General features: G+C 36.4%; 1 long non-coding RNA gene across 1 annotated transcript in view; it reads left to right on the top strand.

Annotated features, from left to right (window-relative positions):
- LOC140848186 (uncharacterized) overlaps positions 1–26,747 on the top strand; it is a 358,491-nt gene that overhangs the window by 101,700 nt on the left and 230,044 nt on the right. Inside the window, exon 2 of the long non-coding RNA XR_012128738.1 lies at positions 18,980–19,061. This is a non-coding gene — a long non-coding RNA (uncharacterized lncRNA). The remainder of the gene's footprint in view (positions 1–18,979; positions 19,062–26,747) is intronic.

Consider the following 26,747-nt stretch of genomic DNA (forward strand, 5'->3'; position numbering starts at 1 on the left):
ACACAGTTTGAAAATTGTGTGTGCAGTTAACTGATCTGGTAATCACATATGCATGCTGGCTTACCTATTTTACTCAATGATAGTGATTTTTCAAACAAAGCATTAGTTGTAGTCCTCTTTTAATTTGACCAGGATTTGGAGCAAGCAGTAGTTTTCCCTCTTAAGCTCTTGCCCTTCAATCTCTCTAGATGGAACCTTATTCAGAATTTGGTCCACAGTGATAGCATGCCAACAAGGATATCTGGAGTTGATGATGTGAAGTAATATATATGAGGAAATAAAATGTTACAGTAAATGTTCATCAGAGTCATGTAATTCTTTGTATAGGAAATACATGTTTGGATATATGGCATAACATGGAAATAACACTGTGAACCTCCATAGTGATGCACTTTGTGTGCATTTTCTCCTTTAATTCTTCAGTTACACAAAGTAGGTGATATCATTATTCACATTGTTCAGATAAGCAAACCATGGCTTAGGGAGGCTATACAATTTTTCCAAAGTAGGACAGATAAATGGGATTCACACCAGTTTTTTTATTCCAAATTTCATAGGCTGTCTTTCCAAATTTGCATATATATATAATGTGTTAGTGTTATAACCAATAATCAGATTTAATAATTTAATAACATTTCTTACAGAAATTTAGATATTTCAGAAAGCACAGATAAGTTTATAAAGGAAAATTATTATATAATCGTGTATATGTTTGGGTAGAGGTAGATACATGATAGATGGATATATAGGGGATAAATAGTTAGTTAGGGAGAGAGATTTTTGTTCCTAGATAATGTCTTCTCTATTATAACAAAATTAATATTTTTGGAATGTGTATTTCCATTGCTTGACAGTGTGGTTCCAGGATTATTAGAGAAAGAACAATTAGAAGATTTTTAATAATTTCTTGAGTCCTGAGGCTAGTGGCAGAAAGATAAGAACATTAAAAACTCTGAGTTTTAGCCTTTAATGAATTAAGCCTTTACTTGCTTACTTTGATAGTATAAGCAAGAGTCTAAACCACAGAAAGCACCTACTGGCCCTATTCAGTTTCTCCCCAAGGAGCAGTGCTCCAGTGGAGAGTCAAGTAAGTCAGCAAAGAGGTAGGAATTCTCTCACTGCTGAGGGAGCCCCAGACAAAAGGATCTGGCAGTTTTATGGTCCCAGAGGTGGGAGAACACAAAAGAGTAATGCAAGGAGCTGAAAAGTACTGAGTTAGTGTGAACAAACAAAAGTCTTCACGGGGTTTCCCTCCTTTCCCCACCCCCACCCCAGCAGGCCTTGGCAGAAGCGCCTGAGGAGGACCTGTGCCCAGGACCTCAGATAAAGACCTAGGAATGAAGGCGATTGGAATGCAGAAATGTGAAGAGCATGACTATGATTGGCAAGGGGGCCTAAATCCTAGACTGCAACTTTCTTGAAAGGCTGCCAGGCATTGGCTATGTACCAAGCATGGTAGGGAGAGAAGCTTTCCCCCACTAAGGCTTGCCACAGCTTTTCTAATTTTCTTTGGTCAGGCCTGAAAAACTTAACACATTGATTTTTTGGGAGAGGATAACGTTAATGTACAATTACTTTAACAACATTGTGGTTATTACACTCCCCCTATTATCAAGTCCCCCCTACATACCCCATTATAGTCACTGTCCATCAGCATAGTAAGATGCTATAGAATCACTACTTGTCTTCTCTGTATATACTACCTTCCCCGTGTCCCCTCCCACTACATAATGTATGCTAATAGTAATACCCCTTTTTCCTCTTTATCCCTCCCCCGCCAGTCCCTTTCCCTTTGGTAACTGTTAGTCCATTCTTGGGTTCTGTGAGTCTGCTGCTGTTTTGTTCCTTCAGCTTTTGCCTTGTTCTTATACTCCACAGATGAGTGAAATCATTTGGTATTTGTTTTTCTCTGTTTGGCTTATTTCACTGAGCATAATACCCTCTAGCTCCATCCATGTTCTTGCAAATGGTAGGATTTGTTTTCTTCTTATGGCTGAATAATATTCCATTCTGTAAATGTACCACATCTTCTTTATCCATTCATCTACTGATGGACACATAGGTTGCTTCCATTTCTTAGCTGTTGTAAATAGTGATGCAATAAACATAGGGGCGCATATGTCTTTTTCAAACTGGGATCCTGCATTCTTAGGGTAAATTCCTAGGAGTGGAATTCCTGGGTCAAATGGTAAGTCTATTTTGAGGAACCTCCATACTGCTTTCCACAATGGTTGAACTAATTTACATTCCCACCAGCAGTGTAGGAGGGACCCCTTTCTCCACATCCTCACCAACATTTGTTGTTGTTTGTCTTTTGGATGGTGGCCATCCTAATTGATGTGAGGTGATACCTCACTGTGGTTTTAACTTGCGTTTCTCTGATGACTAGTGATGTGGAGCATCTTTTCATTTGTCTGTTGGCCATCTGAATTTCTTCTATGGAGAAGTGCTGTTAAGCTCTTCTGCCCATTTTTTAATTGACTTATTTGTTTTTTGTTTTTTGAGGTGTATGAGGTCTTTATATAATCTGGATGTCAACCCCTTATTGGATATGTCATTTATGAATATATTCTCCCATACTGTAGGATGTCCTTTTGTTTCTACTGATGTAGAAAGATTTGCTGTACAGAAGATTTAGTTTGATATAGTCCCTCGTGTTCATTTTTGCTTTTGTTTCCCTTGCCCAGGGAGATATGTTCATGAAGAAGTTACTCACTTTTATGTCCAAGAAATTTTGGCCTATATTTTTTTCCTAAGAGTTTTATGGTTTCATGACTTACATTCAGGTCTTTATTCCATTTGAGTTTACTTTGGTATATGGGGTTAGACAATAATCCAATTTCATTCTATTGCATGTAGCTGTCCAGTTTTGCCAATACCAGCTGTTGAAGAGGCTGTCATTTCCCCATTGTATGTCCATGGCTTCTTTATCATATATTAATTGACCATATATGCTTGGGTTTATATCTGGGCTCTCTAGTCTGTTCTACTGGTCTATGGGTCTGTTCTTGTGCCAGTACCAAATTGTCTTGATTTCTGTGTCTTTATAGCAGAGCTTGAAGTCAGGGAGTGTAACCCCCCCTGCTTTGTTCTTCCTAATCAGGAATGCTTTGACTGTTTGGGGTCTTTGTGGTTCCATATGAATTTTAGAACGATTTTATCTAGTTTTTTGAAGAATGCTGTTGGTATTTTGATAGGGATTGCATTGAATCTGTAGATTGCTTTAGGCAGGATGGCCATTTTGACAATATTAATTATCCCTAGCCAAGAGCATAGGATGATTTTCCATTTAGTAGTGTCCTCTTTAATTTCTTGTAATAGTGTCTTGTAGTTTTCAGGGTATAGATCTTTCACGTCCTTGGTTAGGTTTATTCCTAGGTATTTTATTATTTCCAATGCAATTCTGAATGGAATTGTTTTCCTGATTTCTCTCTCTGCTAGTTCATAGTTAGTGTATAGGAATGCAATAGATTTCTGTTTTAATTTTATATCCCATAATGTTGCTGCATTCAGATATTAGATCTAGTAGTTTTGGAGTGGATTCTTTAGGGGTTTTTATGTACATATCTGATCATCTGCAAACAGGGACAGTTTAAGTTCTTCTTTGCCAATCTGATGCCTTTTATTTGTTTGTGTTGTCTGATTTCTGTGGCTAGGACCTCCAGAACTATGTTGAATAGAAGTGGGAAGAGTGGGCATCCTTGTCTTGTTCCCAGTATTGAAGTAAAAGCATTCAGTTTCTCACTGTTAAGTATAATGTTGGCTGTGGGTTTGTCATATATGGCTTTTATTATGTCGAGGTACTTGCCCTCTGTACCCATTTTGTTGAGAGTTTTTATCGTGAATGGATGTTGAAATTTGTGAATGCCTTTTCAGCATCTATGGAGATGATAACGTGGTTTTGTCCTTCTTTTTGTTGATGTAGTGGATGATGTAGATGGAGTTTTGAATGTTGTACCATTCTTGCATACCTGGGATGAATCTCACTTGAGCATTATGGATGTTCTTTTTGATGTATTTTTGAGTTCGGTCTGCTACTGTTTTGTTGAGTATTTTTGCATCTATGTTCATCAGGGATATTGGTCTGTAATTTTCTTTTTTGGTGGGGTCTTTGTCTGGTTTTAGTATTAGAGTGATGCTAGCCTTGTAGAATGAGTTTGAGAGTATTCCCCCCTCTTCAATTTTTTGGAAAACTTTAAGGAGGATGGGTATTAGGTTTTCACTTAATGTTTGATAAAATTCAGCAGTGAAACCATCTACTCCAGGTATTTTGTTCTTAGATAATTTTTTGATTACCAATTCAATTTATTTACTGGTAATTGGTCTATTCAGATTTTCTGTTTCTTCCTGGGTCAGCCTTGGAAGGTTGTATTTTTCTAGAAAGTTGTCCATTTCTTCTAGGTTATCCAGTTTGTTACCATATAATTGTTCATAGTATTATCTCATAATTATTTGTATTTCTGTGGTGTCCATAGTGACTTTTCCTTTCTCATTTCTTATTCTATTTATATGTGTAAACTCTCTTTTTTTCTTGATAAGTCTGGCTAGGGGTTTATCTGTTTTCTTTATTTACTCGAAGAACCAGCTCCTGCTTTCATTGATTCTTTCTGTTGTTTTATTCTTCTCAATTTTTTTTATTTCTGCTATAATCTTTATTATGTCCCTACTTCTGCTGACTTTGGGCCTCATTTGTTCTTCTTTTTCTAGTTTCATCAAGTGTGAGTTAAGACCATTCATTTGAGATTGTTGTTCTTTCCTGAGGTAGGCTTTTATTGTAATATATTTCCCCTCTTAGGACAGTCTTCGCTGCGTCCCAGAGATTTTGCATTGTTGAATTATTGTTGTCATTTGCTTGATCTCTGTTTTTATTTAGTCATTAATCCATTGATTATTTAGAAGCATGTTATTAAACCTCCATGTGTTTCTGGGCTTTTTAGTTTTCTTTGTGTAATTTATTTCTGGTGTCATACCTTTGTAATCTGAGAAGCTGCTTCATACAATTTCAATCTTTTTGAATTTACTGAGGTTCTTTTCGTGGGATAGTATATGATCTATTATTGAAATGTTCCTTGTGCACTTGAGAAGAATGTGTATCCTGTTGCTTTTGGATGGTGTTTTCTATGGATGTCCATTAGGTCCATCTGTTCTAATACATTGTTCAGTGCCTCTGTCTCTTTACTTATTTTTGTCTGGTTGATCTGTCCTTTGGAGTGAGTGGTATGTTGAAGTCTCCTAAAATGAATTCATTGCATTTTATTTCCCACTTTAATTCTTTTAGTATTTGTTTCACATATGTAGGTGATCCTGTGTTGGGTGCATAGATATTTATAATAGTAATATCCTCTTGTTGGATTGACCCTTTTATCATTATGTTATGTCCTTCTTTGTCTCTTGTGACTTCCTTTGTTTTGTAGTCTATTTTGTCTGATACAAGTACTGCAACTCCTGCGTTTTTCTCACTATTAGTTGCATGAAATATCTTTTTCTGTCCCTTTACTTGCAGTGTGTGTATGTTTTTGATTTTGAAGTGAGTCTATTGTAGGCAGCATATGGATGGGTTTGTTCTTTTATCCATTCAGTGACTCTATGTCTTTTGATTGGTGCATTCAGACCATTTACATTTAGGGTGATTATCGATAGGTATGTACTTATTGCCATTGCAGGCTTTAAATTCGTGGTTACTGAAGGTTCAACAGTAATTCCCTTACTGTCTAACAGTCTAATTTAACTCACTTCAAATGCTATTACAAACACAACCTAAAGGGTATTTTTTCCCTCCTTTCTCTTCCTCCTCCATTCTTTGTATGTTATGACTCATATTCTGTATTCTTTATACATCCCTTGGGTGACATCTATTTAGCCTTAAGAATACTTTCATCTATAGGAGTCCCTCCAAAATGCACTGTAGAGGTGGTTTGTGGGTGTTAAATTCTCTCAACTTTTTCTTATCTGACAATCACTTACTCCCTCCTTCAAATTTAAATGATAACCTTGCCGGGTTTTTTGCTTCATTGCATTAAATATATCATGCCACTCTCTTCTGGCCTGTAAGGTTTCTGTTGAGAAGTCTGATGATAGCCTTTTGGGTTTTCCTGTGTATGTGATCTTTTTTCTCTCTCTAGCTGCTTTTAAAAGTCTGTCTTTATCCTTGTTCTTTGCTATTTTAATTATTATATGTCATGATGTTGTCTTCCTTGGGTCCCTGTGTTGGGAGATCTGTTCACCTCCATGGCCTGAGATATGATCTCCTTCCCCAGATTGGAGAAATTTTCAACAATTACCTCCTCTATGACACTTTCTATTCCTTTTTCTCTCTCATCTTCTTCTGGTACCCCTATAATGTGAATATTGTTCCATTTGGATTGGTCACACAGTTCTCTCAATATCTTTCATTCTTAGAGATTCTTTTTTTCTCTCTGTGCCTCAGCTTCTTTGTGTTCCTCTTCTCTAAATTCTATTCCATTTACTATCTCTTTTACCACATATAATCTGCTTTTAAATCCCTCCATTGTATGTTTCATTTCAGATATGGAATTTCTTAATTATTGAATATCTGACTTAAATTTCTTCCTGAGTTCTTGAGTATTTTTCTGTACCTCCATAAGCATGTTTGTAATTTTTATTTTGATCTCTTTTTCAGGAAGATTGGTGAGTTCCATTTCATTTGGCCCTTTTTCTGGGGTTTTTGAGATTTTGGTCTTAACCATGTTCTTTTGACGTTTAATATTTCTGTGTGGTTCCCACTAGTGCCCAGAAGCTCCAGAGTGAGGCTGGAAATTGTAGGGGAGCCGACTTGGTGCCTGGGTGAAGGAAAGATCTGCTTCCTGATTCCCATCTGTGGTGCCTGTCTCCAGTGTCAAAGCCAGTTGACCAAGCACACACGTGTAAGCCTCTGTGCTTTGGGTCTATAGCTGTTGTAGATGGGCTGCTCCTCTAGCTGGCCTGACACCAGCACAGTGACTGCTGGTTTGCAATCCCATACCTGAAGGCCAGGAGGAAGGCACAGCAGGCTTTGTGTCACAGTGGGAGGCCTCAGAGCTGAGTAGGCAGCCAGGGGGATGGGGCGCCTGGAGCTCCTCAAAGTTCTCAACCAACTGGGCAGAGTGCACCCAGACAACCTTGTCCAGCTCTTCCTTCACCTGTGCAGCAAGCTCTGTGCAAACCTTGCTTCTTCAGCAGCCCTCTTGCTGCTAGGAGAACTCTTAGACCTCTTACCTTTCTTCTGACACAGAGCAGTCAGATGTGCATCCCCGTCCTCCATAAACAGCCAGAAGCTCAGTCTCTCAAGCACTCCACCTGTCTGATCTCCCCAACGTCCAGAGGACCACACAATATAGGTTTCTGCTGACAAAGAAGATCTCCAGGGCTAGGTGTTCAGCAATCCCAAGCTTCCATCCCCTCCCCGCTCCGTTTCTCTTCTGCCAGCAGTGAGCTGGGGTGGGGGAAGGGCTTAGGGCCTGCAGGATTGAGGTTTTCATACTTTACCCTGTTTCGTGAGGTCTGCTCTTTTTGTGAGGTCTATATGCAGTCTGGTGCAGCCTTCATTCCTGTTACTGTTTTAGGGTTAGTTTTATTAATTAACTAAATTTTCGTACTATTTGTGGTTTTGGGAGGAATTCTCGGTCTCACCTCTCACACTGCCATCTTGAATCTCCACCTGGGATCTACACATTGATTTACAACAAGGGCCCCTGATTCCTTAAGAGTAGATACAAGCCTAAAGGAGCAGCAAATATGTATTGATAGTTCAAGAAACGTTTAGTGACACAGGTTACACCTCTTAACAGTACTTTGCATCCACCTGGATAAAAGAGAACTAGTATATAACAAGCACTGTGCATGTGTTATCTCATGTAATCGTCATAAGAATTGATGATATTTATATTCTTAGACTATCTTTGTTAATGAGGAAGCTAGGTCTGAGAGATTAAGAAAATTCACCAGTTCCACATCGCTCTTTAGTACATATTGAACAAAGAAAAGTCTTATTCTGTATTAAAATGTTACAAATTATTCAAAGGATACTGTGTTATATGATTCCTTCCTATCATTTCTTTTTAATACATGTGAATTTTTTTTAATAAAACTAATGTTGAAAACTGTATTGAGCTTTACATTTTCATGTGATATTCATTAATGTTTTGAGTTTTGCTTTCCATGAATTGCTTAGAAATTCTCTCCAACTACAAATGCATAAATAAGTGATATTATTTATTTATTTTTATTTTGAATAGTTTTAAAGTCTCTTTTTAAATATGTGACTAAAATGCAGTTTGAATTAATGACTGTCAGTAGTGATCTGCCATCCCAAACTAGGGTCATTGTCCCAGTGTAATTTTTTGTAAAGTCCATTTTCCTTCCTCTGATCTGTAAGATCTGCCATATCATATACCAAATTTCCACTTGTGCCTGAGTCTACTTATAGGCCTTTATAATTAAATAAAAGAATTAGCACTGAATACCTATATATAAAATTATTTATAGAAATTGTCTCTGGTAAGAAAAGGGTATAATAGTTTGGGATACTCAAGTAAAATGGGAATAAACTTTATCTGTATGTATTGTTCGGTTAATATTTGAAGGGAAATAATGGAAACATGAATTAATACTGTGTTGGAAACATTCTCTAGATATTTCTGTTATTTTGTTTTCAATATAAAAGACTAATACAAACCGATATTCATTTTTCCTTACTTTCCATTATGGGGAAATTTTATATGTATATTTTATATTCTTATATTAATGAGGCTTCAAAACAATAATAATTGCTCTACTAGATTGAACTGAAGAATGATTTGTATTAACTACACCCCTGGAAATGATGTCCAACTGCTAGTAACTGCCTTTCTTAACTTATGATCTGTGCTTCATCTTGTTATTAGGAATGACTTTAATAAGTAGGCTGGACCCAGAAACCATGTATATGGTGCTTTTTATGGGCACCAGGAAGGCCAACTACCCAAAATTTATATGCTGAAAGCTGTTATGTTTTCTGAACTCAATTATTAGAGATTTATTCCTTTGATACTCAAATCCTTTCAGTCTTGTGAATAACACTGTTAGAATGTAGATAGTTTCAGATTGTGAACTCTAAAGCCATAGCATTTATGTCTATGTCAAGTTCACTGTGTGGAGCATGTTTTTGGACCTGGTCTGAGACCTTATGTCTGAGGCAGCATGGTGGACACTAGTGAGAGAAGGGATGATAAAAATGTTGTGTTAATTGGTACCTCAGATTGAATCTTGCCTCATGCCTTCCCGTCATTTCCTTCCATAGACAGGCTCAAGTCTCTCTCCTTCACTGTTTAGCCATTAAACTTCTCATTTATCTCTGATTCAAAATTTATGATATTACACAATAATTCATGGTTTGTGTATCTATTCTATTAAACATTTATCCCATTAAGTAAAGAGTATTATTCATTTGTGTGTTTTCAGTGACCAGGAAGGTGTAGGCCCAATAAATACGTTAAATAAAAAATGAAAAAATATGGAATATATTAATTTTTTGTAGTGTGAAATCATTAATTTAAATGATAAAGTGGAACACACCACAACTGTTAGCAAATGTAAAGGTGTTCACTTCAGAGTGCCTAGAGAATGCAGTAACAGAAAATTGTATAACTATCCATTAAAATGAGTCAAACACCAAAAAATTTGTGTGCATGTACATATTATATATATATATTTTTTTTAAAGTAGAAATGTTGCATTTCCCTGATAAGAAATGTTTGGATATCCAGGTAAGTGAAATAAGTCTGAGAAAGATAATGCCAAATCACTTAACCTATATGTGGAATCCAAGAAACAAAACAAATGAACAAATGAAACAGGTATTGGCTCATAGACACAGAAAATCAGACTGGTGTTTGCCACAGGAGAGAGTGGTGGATGAAAGGGAAAAATATTAGTGAGAATGTCTGATATCTTGAATTAGGTGATGGTTACATGAGTGTGGTACACATGTCAGATTGCATTGAGCTGTACATTAAGATCTCTGTATTATATGTACCTCAATAAAACAAAAAACAAAGTAGAAATGTTTTCAAATGACAGTTTCTATACCAAGAATTAATAGCAATAAAAATGGATGGCCAAATTAAATGTGTACTTTTGAGATTATATATATCAGGTATAGAAAGGAAAATAAGTTTTCACAAATTACCCCAGTTTGCAGTTTTTAGTGAATTCTTCATGCTCAGTGAACTTAACAATACAATCAGATATGCTGTGTTATTAATGATCCTATAAAATAACGTTTTGGCTTTAAAAAGTTAACAGTGTGGAAAGAGTAGTACCAATTACAGACATAATATATAGTGAGTATCTATTTTCTGAAAGTCAGCTTTTTGCATTGAAAGGAAGAATATGAATTGTAAAATATGTGAATCCAGAAATGCATTAAATATGATTTTTGAGAGCATAATTCTATACATTTAAATATTGAGTATTCTTGATTTGTATCCAACTGCTATTGCTTCATTTTCTTTAGCTTTCTACTTAGATTGTTGTTAATATTTTGATGAGAAAAAGTGAACTGAGGATAATCTTTCTTAAAAGTATGATTCTGAGGGCGGAGCCAAGATGGCGGCGTGAGTAGAGCAGTGGAAATCTCCTCCCAAAAACACATAGAGCTATGAAAATATAACAAAGAAAAATCTTCCTAAAATAGAGACCACAGGACACAGGACAACATCCAGACCACATCCACACCTGCAAGAACCCAGCGCCTTGTGAAGGGGAGTGCTTTTTGGAAATCTTAAAGGGGCAGGACAGGTCACTTAGACCAGAAGCAGGAAATCTGGGGATCTCTGAGCACTCTAACCCCCTGGGCAGCAGGGAGCACAGAGGCCCCTTACGGAGATAAATAGTCTCCTGGCTGCTCCCCCTCCAACGGGGCTCCACCATTTTGGAGGAACAGCCCCAGCCAGGCCAAGCCCACAGCAACAGCGGAGATAAACCCCAAAGCAACTGGGCAGGAAGCAGAAGCCCTGTCTGCGCACAGCTGCCCAGCACAAGCCACTAGAGGTCGCTATTCTCCCAGAAAAAGGCTACAAACCAACAAGAAGGGAAGCTCTTCCAGCGGTCACTTGTACCAGCTCTGCAAACTATCTCTATCACCATGAAAAGGCAAAACTACAGGCAGACAAAGATCACAGAGACAACACCTGAGAAGGAGACAGACCTAACTAGTCCTCCTGAAAAAGAATTCAAAATAAAAATCATGAACATGCTGACAGAGATGCAGAAAAAAATGCAAGAGCAATGGGATGAGATGCAGAGAAAAATGCAAGAGCAGTGGGATGAGATGCAGAGAAAAATGCAAGAGCAGTGGGATGAAGTCCGGAAGGAGATCACAGATGTCAGGAAAGAGATCACAGAAGTGAAACAATCCCTGGAAGGATTTATAAGCAGAATGGATAAGATGCAAGAGGCCATTGAAGGAATAGAAGCCAGAGAACAGGAACGTATAGAAGCTGACAGAGAGAGAGATAAAAGGATCTCCAGGAATGAAACAACACTAAGAGAAATATGTGACCAATACAAAAGGAAAAACATTCGTATTATAGGGATACCAGAAGAGGAAGAAAGAGGAAAAGGGATAGAAAGTGTCTTTGAAGAAATAATTGCTGAAAACTTCCCCAAACTGGGGGAGGAAATAATCGAACAGACCATGGAATTATACAGAACCCCCAACAGAAAGGATCCAAGGAGGACAACACCAAGACACATAATAATTAAAATGGCAAGGATCAAGGACAAGGAAAGAGTTTTAAAGGCAGCTAGAGAGAAAAAGGTCACCTATAAAGGAAAACCAATCAGGCTAACATCAGACTTCTCAACAGAAACCCTACAGGCCAGAAGAGAATGGCATGATATACTTAATGCAATGAAACAGAAGGGCCTTGAACCAAGGATACTGTATCCAGCACGACTATCATTTAAATATGATGGTGGGATCAAACAATTCCCAGACAAGCAAAAGCTGAGGGAATTTGCTTCCCACAAACCACCTCTACAGGGCATCCTACAGGGACTGCTCTAGATGGGAGCACCCCTAAAAAGAGCACAGAACAAAACACACAACATATGGAGAATGGAGGAGGAGGAATAAGAAGGGAGAGAAGAAAAGACTCTCCAGACAGTGTATATAACAGCTCAATAAGCGAGCTAAGTTAGGCAGTAAGATACTAAAGAAGCTAACCTTGAACCTTTGGTAACCACGAATCTAAAGCCTGCAATGGCAATAAGTACATATCTTTCAATAGTCACCCTAAATGTAAATGGACTTAATGCACCAATCAAAAGACATAGAGTAATAGAATGGATAAAAAAGCAAGACCCATCTATATGCTGCTTACAAGAAACTCACCTTAAACCCAAAGATAAGCATAGACTAAAAGTCAAGGGATGGAAAAACATATTTCAGGCAAACAACAGTGAGAAGAAAGCAGGGGTTGCAGTACTAATATCAGACAAAATAGACTTCAAAACAAAGAAAGTAACAAGAGATAAAGAAGGCCACTACATAATGATAAAGGGCTCAGTCCAACAAGAGGATATAACCATTCTAAATATATATGCACCCAATACAGGAGCACCAGCATATGTGAAGCAAATACTAACAGAACTAAAGAGGGAAATAGACTGCAATGCATTCATTGTAGGAGACTTCAACACACCACTCACCCCAAAGGATAGATCCACCGGGCAGAAAATAAGTAAAGACACACAGGCACTGAACAACACACTAGAACAGATGGACCTAATAGACATCTATAGAACTTTACATCCAAAAGCAACAGGATATACATTCTTCTCAAGTGCACATGGAACATTCTCCAGAATAGACCACATACTAGCTCACAAAAAGAGCCTCAGTAAATTCCACAATATTGAAATTCTACCAACCAATTTTTCAGACCACAAAGGTATGAAAGTAGAAATAAATTCTACAAAGAAAACAAAAAGGCTCACAAACACATGGAGGCTTAACAACATGCTACTAAATAATCAATGGATCAATGAACAAATCAAAATAGAGATCAAGGAATATATAGAAACAAATGACAACAACAACACTAAGCCCCAACTTCTGTGGGATGCAGCGAAAGCAGTCTTAAGAGGAAAGTATATAGCAATCCAGGCACACTTGAAGAAGGAAGAACAATCCCAAATGAATAGTCTAACATCACAATTATTAAAACTGGAAAAAGAAGAACAAATGAGGCCTAAAGTCAGCAGAAGGAGGGACATAATAAAGATCAGAGAAGAAATAAACAAAATTGAGAAGAATAAAACAATAGCAAAAATCAACGAAACCAAGAGCTGGTTCTTTGAGAAAATAAACAAAATAGATAAGCCTCTAGCCCAACTTATTAAGAGAAAAAGAGAGTCAACACAAATCAACATAATCAGAAATGAGAATGGAAAAATCACGACAGACTCCACAGAAATACAAAGAATTATTAAAGACTACTATGAAAACCTATATGCCAACAAGCTGGAAAACCTAGAAGAAATGGACAACTTCCTAGAAAAATACAACCTCCCAAGACTGACCAAGGAAGAAACACAAAAGTTCAACAAACCAATTACGAGCAAAGAAATTGAAACAGTAATCAAAAAACTACCCAAGAACAAAACCCCGGGGCCGGACGGATTTACCTCGGAATTTTATCAGACACACAGAGAAGACATAATACCCATTCTCCTTAAAGTGTTCCACAAAATAGAAGAAGAGGGAATACTCCCAAACTCATTCTATGAAGCCAACATCACCCTAATACCAAAACCAGGAAAAGACCCCACCAAAAAAGAAAATTACAGACCAATATCCCTGATGAATGTAGATGCAAAAATACTCAATAAAATATTAGCAAACAGAATTCAACAGTATATCAAAAGGATCATACACCATGACCAAGTGGGGTTCATCCCAGGGATGCAAGGATGGTACAACATTCGAAAATCCATCAACATCATCCACCACATCAACAAAAAGAAAGACAAAAACCACATGATCATCTCCATAGATGCTGAAAAAGCATTTGACAAAATTCAACATCCATTCATGATAAAAACTCTCCGCAAAATGGGAATAGAGGGCAAGTACCTCAACATAATAAAGGCCATATATGATAAACCCACAGCCAGCATTATACTGAACAGCGAGAAGCTGAAAGCATTTCCACTGAGATCGGGAACCAGACAGGGATGCCCACTCTCCCCACTGTTATTCAACATAGTACTGGAGGTCCTAGCCACGGCAATCAGACAAAACAAAGAAATACAAGGAATCCAGATTGGTAAAGAAGAAGTTAAACTGTCACTATTTGCAGATGATATGATACTGTACATAAAAAACCCTAAAGACTCCACTCCAAAACTACTAGAACTGATATCGGAATACAGCAAAGTTGCAGGATACAAAATCAACACACAGAAATCTGTAGCTTTCCTATACACTAACAACGAATCAATAGAAAGAGAAATCAGGAAAACAATTCCATTCACCATTGCATCAAAAAGAATAAAATACCTAGGAATAAACCTAACCAAGGAAGTGAAAGACTTATACTCTGAAAACTACAAGTCACTCTTAAGAGAAATTAAAGGGGACACTAATAAATGGAAACTCATCCCATGCTCATGGCTAGGAAGAATTAATATCGTCAAAATGGCCATCCTGCCGAAAGCAATATACAAATTTGATGCAATCCCTCTCAAATTACCAGCAACATTCTTCAATGAATTGGAACAAATAATTCAAAAATTCATATGGAAACACCAAAGACCCCGAATAGCCAAAGCAATCCTGAAAAAGAAGAATAAAGTAGGGGGGATCTCACTCCCCAACTTCAAGCTCTACTACAAAGCCATAGTAATCAAGACAATTTGGTACTGGCACAAGAACAGAGCCACAGACCAGTGGAACAGATTAGAGACCCCAGAAATTAACCCAAACATATATGGTCAATTAATATTTGATAAAGGAGCCATGGACATACAATGGCAAAATGACAGTCTCTTCAACAGATGGTGCTGGCAAAACTGGACAGCTACATGTAGGAGAATGAAACTGGACCATTGTCTAACCCCATATACAAAGGTAAACTCAAAATGGATCAAAGACCTGAATGTAAGTCACGAAACCATTAAACTCTTGGAAAAAAACATAGGCAAAAACCTCTTAGACATAAACATGAGTGATCTCTTCTTGAACATATCTCCCCGGGCAAGGAAAACAACAGCAAAAATGAGCAAGTGGGACTACATTAAGCTGAAAAGCTTCTGTACAGCGAAAGACACCATCAATAGAACAAAAAGGAACCCTACAGTATGGGAGAATATATTTGAAAATGACAGATCTGATAAAGGCTTGACGTCCAGAATATATAAAGAGCTCACATGCCTCAACAAACAAAAAACAAATAACCCAATTAAAAAATGGGCAGAGGAACTGAACAGACAGTTCTCCAAAAAAGAAATACAGATGGCCAAGAGACACATGAAAAGATGCTCCACATCGCTAATTATCAGAGAAATGCAAATTAAAACTACAATGAGGTATCACCTCACACCAGTAAGGATAGCTGCCATCCAAAAGACAAACAACAACAAATGTTGGCGAGGCTGTGGAGAAAGGGGAACCCTCCTACACTGCTGGTGGGAATGTAAATTAGTTCAACCATTGTGGAAAGCAGTATGGAGGTGCATCAAAATGCTCAAAACAGACCTACCATTTGACCCAGGAATTCCACTCCTAGGAATTTACCCTAAGAACGCAGCAATCAAGTTTGAGAAAGACAGATGCACTCCTATGTTTATCGCAGCACTATTTACAATAGCCAAGAATTGGAAGCAACCTAAATGTCCATCTGTAGATGAATGGATAAAGAAGATGTGGTACATATACACAATGGAATACTACTCAGCCATAAGAAGTGGAAAAATCCAACCATTTGCAGCAACATGGATGGAGCTGAAGAGTATTATGCTCAGTGAAATAAGCCAAGCAGAGAAAGAGAAATACCAAATGATTTCACTCATCTGAGGAGTATAGGAACAAAGGAAAAACTGAAGGAACAAAACAGCAGCAGAATTACAGAACCCAAAAATGGACTAACAGGTACCAAAGGGAAAGGAACTGGGGAGGATGGGTGGGCAGGGAGGGATAAGGGGGGGGAAGAAGAAGGGGGGTATTAAGATTAGCATGCATGGGGGGAGGGAGAAAGGGGAGGGTGGGCTGCACAACACAGAGAGGACAAGTAGTGACTCTACCACATTTTGCTAAGCTGATGGACAGTAACCGTAATGGGGTTGTTAGGGGGGACCTGATATAGGGGAGAGCATAGTAAACATAGTATTCTTCATGTAAGGGTAGATTAAAAATTAAAAAAAAAAAAAAAAAAGAAAGAAAGAAAGAAAGAAAAGGGGATTACTCGTTAACAGGATAAAACTATTGGTAAATCAAAGATCAACGCATGCTTTAAATATCCTTAATGTTGATCACTTAAAGGGTGTCAGATGATCAGCTATGGAGGTACTCTTTTCTGATAAATTCCTTTCTCTTAATTAAAAAAAAAAAAAAAAAAAGCAGTTACTGTGTGCTGACCTCCAATGAGTTCTGCACAGTGGTATAGAGGGCATGTCAAAGTGTGGGCAAAGGGTCTGTTTGTTTCTACGCAGAAGATCAAGGCCTAGCTTGGATACACAGAAAATGAAATAAGATACGATATGAGGAGGAGCTTCCGGCATCAGCACTCTCTGGAGGACTCGTACCGGGGGATGATCATCAAAAAGCCTCCCCAGGGATCCGGACGATGCTGCGGTTGTGGCTGCATCCAGCCCACCGTCTCCTGGACTTGCCATAAGAAGGAGGAGGGAGATGTCTAGGCTGGCATGTGCATACAGTGAGACAACGAATTTGACTGGATCTGTACTGTTGGAACTCAACCAGGAGTTGGGAGGGGTGCAAGTTGTAGCACCCCAAAATCTCATGACTATAGACTATCTATGGTTAAAAGAACATATGGGATGTGAACAGATCCCAGAAATGGGCTGCTTTAATTTGTCTGATGGTTCAAGTACAGTTGGAAAATATCCATCATATTATAGATAAATTTTCACAAATGCCTAGGGTGCCTAAATGGTTTTCTTGGCTTCACTGGAGATGGCTGGTAATTATAGATTTGCTTTGTTTATGTCACCGTATTCCTATAATGTTAATATGTGTGTGCAAATTAGTTAGTAGTTTAAAACCTATACATACTTAAGGTACTATACAAGAAGATATGTCAAAGAAATAATCAATCCTCCCAAGTTTCCTTCATATGCTACATCTATAGCTTTTCTTCTTCCTTCCTAATTACAAACCTTAAATAGAATTCGTGCCTCATATCGAATTTACCGAGTATCATAATTCCTCCAGGTGGTAAAGATACCTCGAGACAAGTGCTGGGCATAGAAGCCAGAGGGCATAAATCTGCAAAGAAGTAAAAAGCTAACCTTTGCAAACAATATGGCTTCTCTCTCACTTACCAACTTTACATTTCCCTGTATGGCCCCGGAAGATGACTGGTTAGCCAGAGACGGGTAAGATTCCTCAAGGGAGGAACAACCTAAGACAGGCACAGTCGCAGGGGGGCCATCAGGTGAGAATTTGGGGATCAACAGAGGTGAGGCTCAGAACCTCACCCCCCCTGCTTTGAGAGAAATCTTCTGCATCCGTGGATGTCTTGCTGCCCTTGTCTAGCCTGGATTAATACTTAGTCCATAGGCACACACCTGATCATCTGATCATCTACATTTGCCTTCTTACAGCACTAAACTATGTTTTCTACCTTTATCTTGCATCTACCTACCACTTCAGCATTTTATTAAAAATAAAAATAATAATAATAATAGGAGAAATGTGGGATCAACATATAAATCAAGTACAAAAATCAAATGAATATTCATATTTGACCTGATGGTTTATAGGTCATATTGCATGATCAAAACCGAAAGTTTCTGTGATGAATGCCCTTGTACTGTTCACCATGTAAGAATTTATTCACTCTGTAAGAATTCGTTCACCATGTAAGAACTTGTTCGTTATGCTTCAGAAGATTGGAGACTGACGAGAATTAGGCTTGAGATGGATTAATGATTGTACATTGAGCATTGACCCCCCTATACTGAATTTTATTGTTGTTAACAACCATTTGATCAATAAATATGAGAGATGCCCTCTCAAAAAAAAAAAAAAAAAAAAAAAAAGTATGATTCTTCTTCTGTTCCTTAAGAATTCTCAAAGCTGAATGGACTTATCTGTATCCTTTAGGGAAACTCATTCAATGTGAAATTGAATAGATGTTCTGATAACCAACAAAACATATCTTCTCAGAAAGTAAATTCAGTATATCCAAACTTGAGCCTTTTATCTCAATCTTGATCCCTGTCAATGACAACAGCATTTATCTGATACCATATAGACACTGTTCTACTGTCTATATTGTCTAATAGACATTTTTATTCCTTCTTTTCTTCTTTGTACTCTTGCACATCTGAGTCTCACTTTCCATATCTGAAGAATAAGATATTGGAAACAAAGCATCATATAAATCCAACTGAAGTCACAGGTATGTGGTAGATATTGATAAATGTTAGCCTTCAATATGAAAATCAGTTTCACCACCATCAGTAGGAAGTCCCCCTAAAACTTCATATTTATTACATGGCCATTTACACAGACCCAGTTTTTTCCAGATCATTTTAATTTCCTATTTGGATTTTTGTTACTATATATTTGTTAGCAGACTCTTGGATCTTCCTTTTTCAGTTACATTATACATCAACTTAAGAAACAATATGTCTTTCATATAATTTATATGTCAGAAACCTAGCATCAAAATCTAAACTTATAATCCTGACATTAAAAGCCTTGCATTAATTTACTCAATACCTATATTACCTCATCTTTCTTAATTTACAGAATTCTTTCTGACTGATACTAACTGAAATTTACTGAGAAACTACTCTGAGATTGCTAAAGCCTGGCACCATTTACCTTAAAGGTAAGAATGGAAGTATGACAAATGGTTTAGAAAGCAGTTTGCAACTGTTTAGTAAAATTGAAAGTTTGAAAATACACATTTCACCTAAACCACTCCTAGGAATGCACTAAATGGAAATTTTGGTGACTCTGTACAGATGTGTACTTGGCTATTCATTGGAAAATTGCTTGTAATAGGGAAAAAAATAAAATGGATACATTCATACAATTATAGGCAGGAGTATCACTATGTAATGACTATAATGCAGCATTGTTTTGAGAAGTGTTTTGGAGATCACAATGAATGTACTGTTTGTGTCCTCCCTAAGTTCATATACTGAAATAATGAAACTGACTCTGCTGGCACTCTCGTCTGATACTTCCTGCCTCCAGGGTTGTGAAAAATACATCTGTTCATAATCCATCCAGTCTAGGGTTATTTTTATTTTAGCAGCCTGAACTAAGCAAGAAGTATACGCAAACATGGTGTAGAGTCATTTTCTGTGTGAGTCTGACTTTAGGATTACTGGAATGGACAAGAAGAGTTCCCACAATGACCTAGAGTTGATTAGGAAGAATCATAAATTGGAAGATCCCAGTGGCAGCATGGAGGTTGAGTCTGTGACAGTTCCTGAGTAAATTTTCTGATAGGGAAAGCATAAGGAATGCATATGTAGCAGGAATAGTCAGGGAGCCTTGTATCAAATGAAAACATAAGATAAATTGCCAGTTTTAGACACCCAAGATTTATTCTCCAACTTTAAAATCTGCCACAACAATTGTACTACCTGTTCCAGTCCTACTGTAAGTACATCTTGATATTACCATGGAAAATACTTGTTGATATATGGTGATACATCATATGTAGTTGATGTCATACCGTAATTCATGATAACACAACATATTATATGATAATGTGATATAAAAGTAATGAGAAAATGTGCGTATAATAAAAATAACACAAATTGTTAACATTGATTGTGAATTGTTGTGGATTGTATATTAGTGCCCCCAAAATTTGTACGTTGAATCCTAATGACCAATGTGATGGTGCTAGGAGGTAGGGCCTTTGGGAGGTGTGTAGTTCATAAGAATGGAGACTTCATGAATGGAATCAGTGCTCTTATGAAATAGACACCAGAGATTCCTTGCCCCTTCTGCCTTCTGAGTTTACAGTGAAAAAGGATGTCTCAGACGTGGGCCCTCAACAGACAGCAAATCTGCCTACGTATTGATCTTGATTTTGCAACTTCCAAAACCATGATAAGTATATTTTTGTGTTGTTTGTATGATACCCAGTTGATGGTATTTTTGTTTTAGAGTAGCCCAATCAGATTAAGATGAGGGATTACCGTGTGGTAGACACTCTTCTGGTTTCATTTATTGAAATCAGTACATTCAGCCCTCAAAACAATCATAGGAGAAAGGTATTCTGAAAATTACTCTTTCGTAGCTGAGATAATGGAAGTTCAGAGAAGCTGAGCAATTTTTCCAAGGCCATAAATTAGTTGGTGATAGATTAAACCTGTAGTGTCAATTCTGTCTTCCTTGAGACCACTGATTTTAAATATAATTCAAATTGAGTTTCTATATAATTTCACTCTCATAAACTATATACATATAAATATAAGTATATATGTTATATATTTTATGTGTATGTTGTATGTCACATAAATTCAGAATAATGCTAATTTACTGGATTGAGTTTCATTAATAACAAAGTAGCAAAAAATCAACAAATTAGAGAAGAAAGAAGGTGATATTATCAGAAAAAAATTAATCCCATCAGGATGTCTAAAGAAAAATTGAGTGTCAGGACTTACATTGCTTCTAACTTTCTACACATATCAAATTATTCTGTAAATTAATGAAATGTACTTTAATTTTACAGATGACTTTGAAGCCAAATCTGATAGCAATATTTGATATATTTCTTGAATCTGAGATACTTGATTTTACTATATCTTATATATAATTTAAGTTTTTAAAACTCTATGAGGTTGGCAATCTTTTATTTTTCCTTTTAATTAAATGTGAATGAATTGTGTACTTACGTAAAACATATCTTCTTATTGTGTGCAGATCTACTCTGATTCCAAATATATCAAAGCACACCTATATATTATTATCAGCTAGTTAAGATTTACCTAAAAGTCTCAGCTAACCCTGATCCCTAGTTTGTAAATGTTTTCTTTGTTTTTTTGTTCTTGTTTATTTACTTCCTAGTCTAAGCATATGAGCATTGCAATACAATCTATTTGCCTCTGTTTGTTCATCCCATTAAACTGCCTTCTAAGGGCAAGGAGCAAATATAAACTGTAAATCTCAAACCACTTATTGCAATGTCAGGTACCTGGGAATGCACAATAAATATGAGTGGATGATAAATAGTGAGGTTTGAGAGGCATAAATAAACAGAGAAGAAATCTAGTACCACACAACTCTTATGCAACTCGCTTTGCTCGGAAAACCTTTAGAGTTAAGGTCAAAACATCACCAAGGTTTGTGTTGATTAGCTCTATACCACTCTCCCTTTTACAGTGCAGGGAGCATAATGTTTAGTATTGATTTTACTCTGATGATTGCTAAACAAGCATAGTTATGTCTAAGTGACTGATGAGACAAGTGACCTGCCAAAGGGGCGATGGGAGAAAGAAATGTATCTACTGTAAAGGTAAAACAATTAGAATGAAATATACTGACCAGGCTTTGCCAGTGTCGACTTGCTGAGTCAAACTTTAAGTACGTCTTTTCTTAATAGGAGGAAGAAAATGAATTGCAAAGGGATATCAGCATATTTTTCCAGAGTATGTTTGATTTATGATTTATGAATTTGCTTCTAATAAATCGTACTGGTTATTCTTATACAGTGAGATTGAGGTTATTTGCTATATACTTTACCTTATCTGGTATGGTCACCTTTGTATTATTAAAAGTTCTGCCCTGCTAAAGAATGAGAGATTAAGAAAAAGTAGTCCTTTTATTAAACAACAGGAGAATTGTTTTTGTCTAGAAGTGGCATTTGAGCCTTTGTCTTTTTTTTTTTTTTGTCTTTACAAAAAGACACAACAGTTTCACTTACTCTGGTAACACAGCAAAAGTGTAAGCATTTCCAATCAGTATAAGGAATAATCTTCAGTTATTTAAAGGTTTGCATATCAACTTGTTCTTCACTATATCTCACTATAAACTGGAAACATCAGCCATATTCCTTTGCCTTGGATTTTAAGCCATTTTAATTTTTTCTTGTGCTATCATGAAATACTCTTTCCTATAAGCACTCAAGCTAAAATTGACAAAGAATTAAAGCTCAAATTCAGCTTAATTGGGTGATTAAATAAATTAAATGTCTAGAAAAACATGACTAAAGTAAAGCATGCCCTGAGACACAGGTTAATTGCAACATTTAGCCCAAAATGTAAATTTTATATTAACAGTAGTCTCCACATTTCTGAATTCCATTTTCAGACTTACTCAAAAGTTCAAGTTGATATTATTCAATACTTCATCTATTACGCCTCTAGACATTTTAGCCTGTGGCCATTTAACTTATGACCTGCAGCTACTGAAATAACTTCTAGGGAACTTTAATATTTATTTTGGAAAGGGCATAAGAGCTGGTTCAAATAAGCATAGTGTTGAAACTTTTCATACATTTTCACTGTTTGGGGTTATCAAATTTAATTGAGTTCAACCAAAGGACCTTGATGCTTCAGTAAAGCTAAAGCAAGAAGGTACCAATGTTTGTTAAGTTTAGTTTCTATTACTTAACAGAAAATTCTGTTGTGTGCCCTGCTAGAAAGAACAACCTGGTTACCCAGAAAACAGAATGTGAAAGTCATGAATTATAATTTTTAAAAATAATAAAAAATAACTGGGCTTCATTTGAGGGCAGGGGAATGTTCAGTTGCAAATTCCAGTACTTCATTCAACAAATATATATTTTTAATTATTGTGCACCCAACAATGGTCAGAAGGGAAGAAGAGAGAATCATGTCCAGAAGAAGGAAACAAGTAAAATGAGGTACATGAAGAATAAGGAGAGCTAAATTTTACAGCATTGAATTAATGCTAGGCTTTCTTTCCAGATATTGTTACTCATTCTGTCAAGGATGGAGTAATGCTAACAGAACAGAAATATGTTAAGAATTGATCATACCAATAACTCTGGTATTCCCAAAATACTAACTCACCTAATCTTTCCCTCTTTGTTGAAGTTATTTGGAGGGCATTTTCATTTTCAGAGTGAAATATGATAAACATTAGCATAAATCAATATGCAATAATTATTATGTATTATGTGTGTCAGGCAATCCAGTGTTCCTTAGATGTGTTCAAACTCAGACGACAATGGGCTGATGCAATAGAAAGGGGATTAAGTCAAGAATGTTCATTCATATCTCTCTCCTGACAGCTCACTGATTACCTTTTTTTTTTTCATGAAGCTTGTTGGAAATATTAATAAAAACTGTGGAAAAGTACAAAATTTTCACTGCTTTTCAAACAAAAGTAATGACACATTTTGGTGTTATCTCATCATAGATATATAGAATTGGTTCTAACCATAATATCATATGACATAAGTCAATTGTGGATCAGTGGGCAAGGAAAGAGTAAGAGTCATTCTGTTGGAAATGCTGGCAGTCCTGGCAGCCCAGTTCTACTATTCAGTAGTCACTAAAATGGTGGAAAGCAAACATATAGTCTGTCTTGTATGATAATGCCATTGATTGTGTATGTTAAACATCTGAGAGCATCTATATAAGAAAAACAAATATCCAGAGTACCAGCCTGCAGACATGCATATGCATACACACACACGACAGCTCTATACAAACTTATGTAAAATGTGCAGCAAAGTATTTTAAATATAAATTTTTGAGTTGTAGTTTAGCCCTTACAAAACAAATTGCATTTCCAGTTACTTACTATTTCCCCACTTCTTGGCAGCTCTGAATCAGGATACTTAAGCTTGTTTGGGATAATGAAAAAATATTATATGTATTCACAAACATGAAAGCATAGCAAAACAGACCTTCTGGGATAGTACATGTGGTGAACCAAAGTAACTGGTAGATGTTTTGAGTTGTATGCATTTTTATTTTCTTAACACAGTTTGTTTCAGCTATATCACATATTTTCTGTGTTCACCTAGTATCTCTCACAAATTAAATCATGCATAATCAAACAGAATTTCCATTATATTGAGAGTTTCCGCTAGTATATTAATCATACAGGCACAAATTTATGGTTTCAAAAAAGCTTTTTCATAGAGCTGACTGAATTTGTATATCTTTATTTTTTCGATGTGGCCCAAGACTGTATAGTTCTAAAGAAGTTCTCAACATAGTTCATTTCTTATTTGCTGTTGAAATTCTTTAACTTATAACTCTTTTATGAGAGATATAAATTAGTGTTAATGGAGACAGAATGCAAGAGAGATGGTTCTGGAATAATTACTACAAACATTTCATTGTTTATTGAGCATCTGTGCATGTAGTCATAAATCTGTTTATATTGAATACAATTTATAACATTAAATTATTATAATAGATATTATGAGCATTTCTCATTTGGCAATATGCAGTTGTGCAGACTTTAGGCAACATATACACAAAGTAGATCCTTCCTAAAAGTGTTCTCTATAAGTTAAGTTTCTGGGTCATACGAAAAATCTCCTCGGGTTCAACAGCCACACAAGGTGATGAATTCCCACATTCAAGTCAGTTCTAGCAAGGTCCAGAAAAAGGTTTAGGATGTTGATTCAGGTGGTTGGATCACTTCAAGTATATGTTGAAAAAAGATTTAAAAAAGAGAAGGGAGGGGGAAAAATGAGTAGGATAATAAAAAATAGCAGAAATAGAATGATGTATTATAAATCAGAGGCCTCAAGAGTAGTTTAGGGTCCTAAGGTGTTCTCTGAGTTTAAAACTATTTGCATAACAATAGTAAGACATTATTCACTCTCATTCTCTAAAGAGAAAAATGTGAGGTTTTCTAAAGGCTTCACTTTTGTGCATGGGGTTAAACAGTAATCCAGTTTTATTCTCTTGCATGTAGCTGTCCAGTTTTGCCAACACCAGCTGTTGAAGAGGCTGTCATTTCCCCATTGTATGTCCATGGCTCCTTTACCATATGCTAATTGACCATATATGGTTGGGTTTATATCAGGACTCTCTATTCTGTTCCACAGGTCTATGCATTTGTTCTTGTGCCAGTACCATATTATCTAGATTACTGTGGCTTTGTAATAGAACTTGAAGTCAGTGAGCATAATCACCCCTGCTTTATTCTTCCTTCTCTGGAATGCTTTGGTTGTTTGGGGTCTTTTGTGGTTCCATATGAATTTTAGAATGATTTTTTTCTCTAGTTCTTTGAAGAATGCTGTTGCCATTTTGATAGGAATTGCATTGAATCTGTAAACTGCTTTAGGTAGGATGGCCATTTTGACAATATTAATTCTTCCTATCCATGAGCACGGGACATGTTTCCATTTATTGGTATCTTCTTTAATTTCTCTCATGAGTGTCTTGAAGCTATCAGAGTACAGGACTTTCACTTCCTTGGTTAGGTTTATTCCTAGGTATTTTATTCTTTTTGATGCAATTGTGAATAGGATTTTTTTCCTTATTTCTCATTCTGCCAGTTCATTGTTAGTGTAAAGGAATACGAGAGATTTCTGTGTATTAATTTTGTATTCTGCAACTTTGCTGAATTCAAATATTAGATCTAGTAGTTTTGGAGGGGATTATTTAGGTTTCTTATATACAATATCAGATCTTCTGCAAACATGGACAGTTTAATTTACTCTTGTCAATCTATATGCATTTTATTTCTTTGTGTCCTCTGATTGCTATGGCTAGGACCTCCAGTACTATGTTAAATAGAAGTGGGGAGAGTGGGAATCCTTGTCTTGTTCCCTATCATAAAGAAAAAGCTTTCAGTTTCTCGGTGTTAAGTATAATATTGGCTGTAGGTTTGTCCTATATGGCCTTTATTATGTTGAGGTACTTGTCATCTATACACATTTGGTTGAGAGTTTTTATCATGAATGAATGTTGAATTCTGTCAAATGCTTTTCAGCATCTATGGAGGTGATTATGTGGTTTGTGTCCTTCTTTTTGTTGATATGGTAGATGATGTTGATGGATTTCCAAATGTTGTACCATCCTTGTATCCCTGGAATAAATCCTACTTGATCATGGTGGATGATCTTTGAGATATACTTTTGAATTCAGTTTGCTAATATTTTGTTCAGTATTTTTGCACCTATGTTCATCAGGGTTGTCGGTAATTTTCTTTTTTTGTGGTGTCTTTGCCTGGTTTTGGTACTAGAGTGATGATGGCCCAATAGAATGAGTTTAGAAATATTGCCTCTTCTACTCTTTGGAAAACTTTAAGGAGAATGGTATTAAGTCTTCCTTAAATGTTTGATAAAATTCAGTGGTGAAGCCATCTGGTCCAGGAGTATTTTTCTTAGGTAGTTTTTAGGTTACCAATTCAATTTTGTTGCTGATAATTAGTCTGTTCAGATTTTCTGTTTTTTCTGGTTCAGCTTTGCAAGGTTATATTTTTCTAGAAAGTTATCAGTTCTAGGTTATCCAGTTTGTTAGTATATAATTTCTCATAGTATTCCCTAATAATTCTCTGCATTTATATGGTGTCCATAGTGATTTTTCCTATCTCATTTCTGATTATGTTTATGTGA

This window comes from Manis javanica, chromosome 3 (genome assembly GCF_040802235.1).
Source record: "Manis javanica isolate MJ-LG chromosome 3, MJ_LKY, whole genome shotgun sequence".
NCBI lineage: Eukaryota > Metazoa > Chordata > Mammalia > Pholidota > Manidae > Manis > Manis javanica.